The 10,963-nt window shown below is 45.9% G+C and overlaps 1 pseudogene; it reads right to left on the minus strand.

The window, feature by feature from the left end:
* Nucleotides 1-551: 551 nt before the first annotated feature.
* LOC144109616 (uncharacterized) lies at nucleotides 552-2,833 on the minus strand (annotated as a pseudogene).
* Nucleotides 2,834-10,963: the final 8,130 nt, after the last annotated feature.

The raw sequence follows: 10,963 nt of genomic DNA on the forward strand, positions 1-10,963 counted from the left end.
CCATTGTAGATAGAAAGGCCAGGGAAGAGGAAAAGAAACGAAGAAAAACAAAAAGAGGGTGCCAGATAAAGCATGGCCTGAGGTTTGTTCCTTGTGCTGAAGGGGTTGTGTATGAAGTGCCGTTCACGTGCGGGAAGACCTACATAGGGCAAACAGGAAGGTGCTTGAATACCCGCCTACGAGACCACAACACTTCTCTGAAAGGGGCTCCGTCCTCAAATCTGGCTTTACATTATAGGAACTGTCCCCGGAATAACCAGCCTGATTCTTCTCAAAAATCATGTACACCCATCTTTAATAAAACTAGAATCCTGTACAAACACAAAGATAAACTAACAAGAGAAATCAGTGAAGCGTTTCATATTCATATTCATTCATGTTATTTGAGTATTTAGATTGACCCGTGTACTGGCTGTCAACGCAATTAGACACATGGGCTGATGGAAAGAATCGGACAGAAGCCCACGAAATGAATTCTGTGATAAGTGCGTCACAGTCACTACATGCCTGCCATGCTCTGCTTAAGAAAAACTAAAAGCACGAGGCGCGGCTTACTGCTCCGAGCAGATGGCACGCTCAGAATCTAGACCGCAGATGCAGAAATATCCTGTGGCCGGCCATAGTAAATTGGCCGAAGTCAATTTGACATTTCTTAAGGTCGTGTTTAGCTCTATTTTCAGGAAGAAGCGTTCAGAAGGCTGAGTAGTACTTTATTGGCGACAGCATGGATGCTTTCTGGCTGCGTTCATGCAGGTGCTCGCTTTTTGCAGAGCCACTGCTGACACTGCTCGCAGCTTTCGAAGCTCTTCCGCCACTGCTTAACGTAGTGCGAAAGGCACGTGCGAAAGAAACTTTGCACGTTTTTCCTTAAGAAAAAAGGTAGCTTACTCACCTTCTATTTTGCCAAGGGTGTCGTCAAAAATGGTGCTATGTTTGTCTAGGAGTACTTTTAGTCTCGTGCCTTAGCTCTCTCGGTTTGCGACGAGGTGCGAATCGTTGCATAGCTTGTGCAAACCGCAGATTTCGTCCCAGTCCAAGCGCAAAGTTTCGAGACACTCGCGTACTAGAAGAGCTGGTCCGCCGTAGACTACGACGTACATGGGAAGGTCATCGACTTGATCCTTGTACCTTACGGCTGCTTTGAAGATGCCGCAGGGCTGGACAACTTCTCAGAAGTACTTGTATTTGGGCGTGTTGGTTCATATCTTTTCAGGAGGACACAGGGGCGCAACAAAAACACACGGACATAGAAGTAGACAGGGACGAGCGCTTACTATCAACAGGCTTTTCAAGGAAAGTGATTTTAGTTTTGAAGAGGCCGTAGCTGAAGTTTTAGATACGTTTGGTAGGAAAGGCATGGGACTCACCTTTACCCATGAAAAGCCAAGCAGTGAAAACCAACTGCAGTTTTTAGATATCACCTTAACATTTAACCCTTCACATGTTTGCTGGCGATATTGTCCGCGCGCAAAGAAAGATTTGCTACCATTTCATTCTAATCATTCTAAGACGGTCAAAAGGGCTATCGCTTTACAATGTCTTTCATCGGCACTAACGAAGTCCTGTCACCACGCTGTGTACGCTGGCTTCTTGTCACAGGTCTCAAGGCTGGAAAAGGCAGGCTTCCCTGATTCCCTCATTCTTGCTGTGACGCAGTCCTTGGTCAAAAAATTAAAGGGCAGCAAGCAGAGCAACGCGAAAGACCCAACGAAGTGTTCAAGGCCGGAGGTGGTACCATACGTACACAGAACTTCCCACAACATCAAGAAGGTGGCCAAGAAGTACGGAGTAGAAGTTGTTTTTTCTGCTCCGAGAAAGTTGTCCGGTCTGTGCGCACGCATAAGAAGAAAAGAAAAACGGCAAGAGTGTGGCGTAAAACACCGTAAGCCCCACGTAACCTGCAAAAAAGGAGTTGTGTATGAGTTCCCGCTCACTTGCGGGAAGGTTTACGTTGGGCAAACTGGACGCTGCCTCAACCAACGCCTTCTGGAGCACAAAAATTCTTTAAAGAAGACAGGCTCCCATCTCCCGGACCATTGCCAAGAATGCACCAAGAAGACTAAGGTCGCCTGTTTTCCCCGATTATCGGACTGTAGAGTATTGTTGAGAAGCCGCGATCAGATTGAACGGGAACTGGTGGAAGCCTATTACATCAGAAAAAAAGTAGATAACTGCATCAGTGATTCGTCTGTAATGCTTCGCCGATCTGAAACGGTTTTCTTAGATAGATTTCTGTAATCGCCTACCTTTAGATTTCTTTTGGTGTTTTCTGTTACCCACGTGCTTGTGATTCGCACAGTGGCGCTTGGGTAGGCGAAAGTATATTAACGGTCTACGTCAAATAAAGCCTGTTGATAGTAAGCGCTCGTCCCTGTCTACTTCTATGTCCGTGTGTTTTTGTTGCGCCCCTGTGTCCTCCTGAAAAAATGGACAACTTCTCCTGTGTATGTTTTAGATCGCAGTTCTGTCGGGTCGACTTTTAAAGGCGGTCTAAGTCTATTGAACTGTTGCCATGATAATACAGACACCGTAGCGCCTGTGTAATTCCATACGCAAAGGTACACCTTCAATTTCGACGGTGATGGGACGCCGGGTTTTTCGACAAAGCATCTGGACGTTCCCCGTGTCATAACCTTCAAGAGTGCGTATCCACTTCCTTGAACTCTCTGGCTTCTGCTTGGAACCCCGGCAGGCATGCTGAACTTGGCCTTTCTTGCACTTATTTCGTGCACTTATCTGCGATATGCGGACAGGCGCGGGAAAAATGCTTGTCAGAGCCGACGCGATCACACTGGAAAGAATGCTTTCGTTTGGCTGCGTCTTCAGCGCTCATTTTGTGAAAGTCGCCGACAGCTTCTCTTGCGTGCGCTTCCTGAACATTTTTCTTAGCTTCTTCCGAAGAAAGTGCGCGCTCAACGGCTTTTTGGAATGTGAGCGTTTTGTCTTCTGCAAATAAGTATCGCTGAATGTCGGTGCGGAATAAACGGCACACAAACCTGTCACGAAGCGAATCGTCCAAAAAGGGGCCGAGTTCACAGGTCTGAGCGAGTTTTCCGAGCTCGGCTACGTGCTGTGCGATACTTCCATGTTGCAGTTAACATCTTCTGTGAAATTTTGCTCGCTCTCCGATCACACACTCTCGGGGTGAAGTGATTGCGAAGCAATTCAGTTGGTTCCTTGAACGTCTTTTCCGACCGCTTATCTGGTGCGATCAAAGATTTGAAGAGGCTTTACGACCTCGGCCCAATGACGCTTAGCAAAGCATGCACCTTGAGGTCTTCCTGAACTGTGCTCACCGTGAAAAAAGGCCGCCGCGGTGGCTGAGTGGTTATGGCGCTCGGCTGCTGGCCCGAAAGACGCGGGTTCGATCCCGGCCGCGGCGATCGAATTTCGATGGCGGCTAAATTCTAGAGGCCCGTGTGCTGTGCGATGTCAGTGCACGTTAAAGAACCCCAGGTGGTCGAAATTTCCGGAGCCCTCCACTACGGCTTCCCTCATAGCCTGAGTCGCTTTGGGACGTTAAACCCTCATAAACCAAACCAAACCAATCACCGTGAAAAAAGAAATTAAGCGTTCTTCGTAAGATAGCGCCAGTCACTCACAGTTTCGTCGAAGGCTTCTACTTGACCAATCTGACTGGAGGCTGCCATCTCGGACGTCCTGTCGTCGTAGGTGCGGTTGAATTCAGCCTCGCTCTTCAGACTGTTGCCTCGGTACTTCGTGTGCCCAGTTTCAGCGCTTCTTTCCTGCGTCCTGCCTCGCTTCCGCCTTCCTCGTCGCCAGTTGTGGTGTACGCGGGTCCCGGCGAAAAAAAAAGTGATAAGAAGGCTGCGTAGTACTTCATTGGGCGACAGCTCGGATGCTTTCCAAGGTAGATGTGCTTTCTGGCTGCGCTCATGCAGGTGCTCGCTTTTTGAGGAGCCACTGCTGACGTCACTTGGCGCGTCACTTATCACGCCGGTAACACTGCGGCGGCACACATCAGATATCTTCTCAAAAGACCGCTAAAACAGCTGTTTGGTTCCTAAGTTATAGCTTCAGTGGCATAGACTTTTTCAATACCTGGCAATGGGGAACTTGCGCGGAAGTTTGCGGTGCCGATTGCAGCGCCTTAACACACTTCCTAGCGAGAAGAGCAAGCAGTTTTGGGTAGTACTCCTAGTACTTTTCCGCGCCACCTTCCGGCGTTTATTGGCGTGAGCCTATGCGCTCTGTCGAAGGCGCACGTGCCGTGCGTCAGCTATCTGGGCTACGCCGAGAGAAGCTAGGCAATAAATGCTGTCAGCCAAACGCCAGTATCTAATTGCGCAGAATGTGTTCTCGCGTTTGCAGCGGCCCAAGCGGCTGACAAAAGCAGTTTTGAGTCACCGAATGGAACAATTGCAGTGCCACCTTGGCAGCGCAGGTTCCCCATAAGCACCGCTTTGGGTAAGTATAAAAGGCCATAGATGGACATACATTACCAAAAAGTTTTTCCATAGACGCCCATAGGCCACTTTTGCGTGAACATTGTTTAGGCTCTTCATCTATAAACATGATTAGAAATTTATATTAGAATTGTAGTAGCACACTCTTACTTAAATATTTAGCGCGAAAAAATCGAAACGGTGGCATTTTTCAGTTAGAACTCTCACGACAGTGACTAGCAAACTTCTTTTTTTTTTGTTTTCGGCCAAGCAGCATGACCAATTGGCAATAGCTGGGTCCGGCCTATCTCACATTCTCGTTTTTTATTCGCCCGTTGAAGAAGAGTCTTGATCGTCGAAGTCAATGATTTGAAAGTCTGTCCAAATTTTGCGTCATCCGTCCAACGCTTCGCTTTTTTTACTACGGCTGTTTTGAAATGCCAGAGAGCTATTTCTCTCTTTTTTTCCCGTTGATATAACTTCAAAATTTCGAGGAAAGAGTCTGTTCAGGTAACACGAGATCGCCCCCCCCCCCCACACACACACGCACGCACGCACGCACGCACGCACGCACACACGCACGCACACAAAGAAACAAAAAAACTGTTTGAAGGAAAAGTTTCAGACAAGTGCGATTCAGCTCTGCTGATCTAAGAAGCAGTCTTCCCTAACACTGCCATTTTGATGAATCGAGGCGCTCCCCACAGTGTCGTGAAAATCGTCAATACGTGCGCTGGAGAAGGTAGTGGTAAATCAGTTGGTTGGTTGGTTTTTTGGGGAAAGGAAATGGCGCAGTATCTGTCTCATATATCGTTGGACACCTGAACCGCGCCGTAAGAGAAGGGATAAAGGAGGGAGTGAAAGAAGAAAGGAAAGAGGTGCCGTAGTGGAGGGCTCCGGAATAATTTCGGCCACCTGGGGATCTTTAACTTGCACTGACATCGCACAGCACACGGGCGCCTTAGCGTTTTGCCTTCATCGAAACGCAGCCGCCGCTGCCGGGTTCGAACCCGGGAACTGCGGATCAGCAGCCGAGCGCCCTAACCACTGAGCCACCGCGGCGGGTAAATCAAGCATGCGACAAAAAGAAATCAACTTTTAGGCTGGGACTGCAATTTACGCCCAAAGTCTGTGCAAGAAAAAGTGCAAGCTTGTACCTACCATTTCGAATACGACTCAAGTTCTCGTTTCATTCACTGCATGAGGACAATAAAAACAGACCAGCAGGCCTTGCGATTGTTTATTTTTGAAAAAAAAAATGCGAAGCCCGTCAACGAACATTAATAAATCATTTATTTGTTTCTGCTACACGTGCTTCGTCGATGATTTTCACCGCTTTACAGCGGTTCCCTTTCAAGACGAACCCACACGCCATCTTTAGGAACAGTCATCACGGATTGCGCCTTCCGCTCTAAGCTAACCTGCGAAATGTTGAAAAAAAAATTCGTCAGTAAAGAAAGCAGGCAGAAGAAAGGAAGGCGTAATGGACTAATCATCATCATCATCAGCCTGACTACGCTCACTGCTGGGCAATGGCCTCTCCCATGTCTCTCCAATTAACCCCGTTCGTTGCCAGCTGCGCCCACCGTATGCCCGCAAACTTCATAATCTCATCCGCCCACCTAACTTTCTGCCGGCCCCTGCAACGCTTGCCTTCTCCTGGAATTCACTCCGTTACCCTTAAGGACCACCGTTTATCTTGCCTTCGCATAACATGCCTTGCCCGAGCCGATTTCTTCCTCTTGATTTCGACTAGGATGTCATTAACACGCGTTTGTTCCCTCACCCACTCTGCCCGCTTCCGGTCTCTTAACATTACACCTATCATTTGTCTTTCAATGGCTCGCTGCGTTGTTCCTAACTTAAGCTTTTCGTTAGCCTCCACGTTTCTGCCCCGTAGGTGAGTACCGGTAAGATACAGCTGTTGTACAAATTTCTCTTGAGGGATATTGGTAAACTGCCATTTATGACCTAAGAGAACCTGCCTAATGCACTCCAGCCTATCCTTATTCTTCTAGTTATTTCCCTCTAATGATCCGGACCTTCGGTAACTACCTGCTCTTAAGAGCCGCATTCCCTTTCTACTTCCAGCACCTCACTGCCAACTGTGCGCCCTGTCTTATCTTTAGCGTACTGCCTCATCAATGCGCAGCTTACTTCACGTAGAGGTTAAACGTTGTCCTTAATTTTTGACATTTTATAATTGGTTTGTGATATCGAGCCACACATTTCTTCTTAAGCATTGTATTTCACTATGTGCACGAAATGATATATTTGGAAAAGTTAATTTATGTTCCAGGCGGTTGTTAGTCACAGCGAGAGCACGTGCCACATCATGCATGAAACGCCGTATGCTCAGACAGGCGTGTGGACAAAACAAAAGCTTGAAATTGATAATTATGATTAATAAATTTGATTGTCGGCTTAATAATTGAAATATGAGTTTGTGCTGCATTTTAGCTCGAGACGTTTCACAAATTAGAAATTAGCAACTCGAATTACCGGCAGGCCGAACGTGGACGTAACTTTTGGGTTGGGGGGATATTATTCAGCGCATCAAAATTGGACTTCAGTGTTGACAGTTAAGCACGATTTTCGCTTTTTGTGCTCGATGCTGTATATGATGCAGACACTTTTTTTTGTTGACGTAGTGCTATGAGAATTGCCGTACGAGGCATAAAACCCAAGTCTGTCCTGAGCAGAAAGGGTGCTGATTAACGTCGTCTAAATTCAATGCGTTAGAAGCCCAGTAATTATTTTACCATTTTTACCATATTTAATTATATTTTACCATAATAATTTTACATTAAATTAAACGCGTTAGAATAATAATAATAATAATAATAATAATAATAATAATAATAATAATAATAATAATAATAATAATAATAATAATAATAAATTGGTTTTGGGGGAAAGGAAATGGCGCAGTACCTGTCTCATATCGGCGGACACCTGAACCGTGCTATAAGGGAAGGAATACAGGAGGGTTAGAAGCTCAGTAATAATTTTACCATAATTCGAAGCGAACTGTGCAAACCGCATCTGACAATGGAAATTCGACCACATTTCTTTACCCTAACCAATGTGATTAAAAGAATGAAGCTGAAAGAAAGCTCACAATTCGAACCTACCCAATAATGAAAAGGTGGAGGTTATGAAACGGCACCACGATCACTGCCTACAGGAAAAATTGTTTGATTTGCAGATCTACAAAATGTTCTGATTTTATGGCATTCTTCAACATTCACCGGGGAATCAAAACCCGAAGAAGTGATCCACCTGCAGCCATTCATGATCAGATGTTAAACATCTAAAAATGCATTACAGGCTGTTAATTGTTTTAGCATTTGCCCAATATGCCCCGAGGGGGCTGCATTTTTATGCAGGTAAGATGAAAAACACCTTTCAGCCGAGCGATGTTATTGCAGGTTGCAGAAGCACTGATGGCCAAAAGAAGCCTTTAGCTATTCAATACGGTGTCTTTCAAAGCCAATATGTGTACCTTTGGCACGTTAAACTCCACATGCCAGACCTAACGTGTGCATCACAATTTCTCACGAATATTTTACTTTTACAGTCGTAGTTAATTTTTTCGAAGCTGCCTTAATTTCTGTTATATTGTATGATTTCTATGCTTTGCATGTTATACACTACAATGCAATGAATTGGGGTGTTTGTGGTAGGAGTACTACTGCGGAAGTTTTCAGACAAAGCGTCGTGCGATTCATTGATTCACATGCGAGAAAATTGTTCGGCAGCCTCACCATCACACCGTGGTTCCTGGAATGATTATGTTTGTTGTCTGCTTAGTACTCGGCCGCCGTTTAGAGCACTTTCGAGTCATTAAAAATTCATCCCAATAGGTACTTCACTCCAGATCAAGAGGAAAAAGCACAATATTTCCTATAGTGGCGCACAGAAGGCATCCTCAGTTATGTGGAAGGCTGCTGCGCAAATTTTTGTCACCTCGAAACTGAAAATGATATCTTCATTTACTATTTTGGTCGAAAGGATAGGCATCAGGCGGCAGTATAAAATTTCAGCGAGGAAAAAGCATCAAAAATAGAAGGAAACCGGAGGTATCAAGAGCTAATAGGGTTGACTTTCTTTGCTAAAGAGGCAGTGTCGCTACTCCTTCTCTAGAGTAACGCACGAAGTGACGGCTCAGTGGTGCAAGGCACTACGTCCACTGAGCACTTCCAGCGGGAAGATCAAGGCTAAATGATGCTTGCGTGAATAAAATATACTATGGCAGTGCATGATTAAAACTGATAAAGTAGCCATTCAGTTTGAGGACTACCCGACTGCCTATAGCTTGAAACTGACTAATCCACGTAAACGACACGCCTCTCCATGAAAGGTTTGTTTAAAAACCGTATCTACCTCAAAAACCACATTCCCGGCAACTCAACAAGAGGCTAATGCTGACAAAAATGAACTTACTCCACAATGATAAAAATTGTAGAAATACTTTTTTAAAGAATCGTTCGAACTCATAGAAAATGGATTATATCTCCATGCAAGCTTATGGAGCAATTTCATTTGGAAAAAGATTTTTCGATTTTTTACGGCGCATTTAAGAACGTTTACATCGCTTCGCGTCGTTATTCGACATGTGCTTCCAGTGTTTCATTTTTGGACCGCATATTGTTCACGCAAATATTTTTGCCCCCTAGACTGGCATAAAGTTGCGCTGCATTTGCGTTTGTTGCACACAAATCCTTCCATGCCTCTGCAAAGGGCGGTACAAAGTCAGATGGGAGGATGAGATTGAGAACTTTGAGCCATAGCATGGCCACAGGTGGCGCAGGAGAGGGTTAACTAGTCTGAGGGCCATGTTTCCTGTGCGCATGTCATAACAGTCTGTGACTCCGCTCCCAAAACATATGCATCCAGAAATCCACAAAGGCAGACGGGAGGCTAGGGTCACTCATCTACGCCGGCGTCTAGAGTCAGATCACAAAGCAGTCTATGTAGACGTGGCGGCGTACACTGAACCGAGCATCCTTGTTGCAGTCGCCCTTGACCACAATTTTCAACTACTGACGAGTGTTTCACTCCGGGCTGAGGATCCTGCCGCGGCGGAAGCCTCCGCCATCGCCCTTGCCATAAGGCATTGTGATCTAACGGACAAATCAGCTCACATAATAACTGACTCGAAGTGAGCCTGTCAATATTACATTACAGGGAGAGTCCCAAAAATGACAGCGGCTCTACTCATACCGTCGGGCCTCTCACCTACACTTCAACGCCCCCATAACATTACTTGGACCCCGGGCCATTCAGGTCTTGAACGCAACTAGGCGGCAAACGATCTAGCTCGTGAGCTAACAAACCGAGCGGATCCTTGCCCGTACCTCACCCCTTTACCATCAAACTATGAGGAACGGCTGGAGATGCTTAGATTAGATCGTGGAATATATTCCCCTCCCCATATTAAACTCACCACAGAAGAAGCCACATTTTGGAGGCGAATACAAACGAATATCTTCCCTAACCTGTACTTGTACAGCTTCATTCACAAATACCGCCCCTTCTGTCCATGGTGCGGCGAAAAGCCTATGCTGTTTCGCATTTCCTGGAATTGTCCCCAAAAACCACCTCATCTAAAAACATTACAGACATCATACGAACAGTGGGAGGCAGCCCTGACCAGCAATGGTCTGGAGGACCAGTGTCGCATCATCAGACTGGTCCAGGCATCCGCCCAAGCCACCGGAGTCCTGAACTGAGGAGTCCGCCTACCTGACTCGTAGAGCACTTCAATGAAATAATAAATGTTTTATCTCTCTCTCTCTCTCGCGTTCGTGCTTTCATTAAGGTAAACGAAAAGAATTACGGAAGGTACTTGAAATAAAAAGACATTTCAGAACAAGAGGTGAAGTGTCCTCACATTTTCATGTCTGGACCCCAATAGCAGCCTGGAGTGGCGCACAAGCTTCGCGACCAGGAGGCACATCGTTGTCTGGGCGAGCTTCATGCCGGCGCAGTTGCGGGGGACAATGCCGTAAGGCTGGAAGGCGAGGGTATCCTGCAATTTCTTCTGTTCAGGTGAGAACCTGAGCACGTCAATGGAATACATAGATCAGCATGGGGTCAGGAGTGGTAGATTTGTTTAAAATAGTGTGCTTTACAAGCATTCGGAAAAAAGATTATGGCTACACGAAAGAGTCATCACAGAATCGTAGCAATGTATTCATCCTGTTTCTAGATAAGCTTATTTTACTTCAATTCACTGACCTGCTGATTTCATAAAAAAAAAGACAGTGAAGACTCAACAGAACTGTTACTGTACGTAGTGGCGTGGGCTGGCAGAGACGCAGTTTACGAAATTCGCATTCGCACAGTGTAGTCTAATATTGGCACAGCTACAAGTCACAGACTCGGCAACAAGACCGCATTTTTTAAAAAGTTATGTGTCAAAGTAGCCAGAACGTGCATACCAGCGATTCCTTCTGTCCTTGCACAGCGGAAAATGTGTTGAAAAGTAAGATTTCTCGAAATATTTTGTTCAAAGAAGTTGCAAGTAGGTCGAACATGCACACTGCTCATTC

This window comes from Amblyomma americanum, chromosome 11 (assembly GCF_052857255.1).
Source record: "Amblyomma americanum isolate KBUSLIRL-KWMA chromosome 11, ASM5285725v1, whole genome shotgun sequence".
NCBI lineage: Eukaryota > Metazoa > Arthropoda > Arachnida > Ixodida > Ixodidae > Amblyomma > Amblyomma americanum.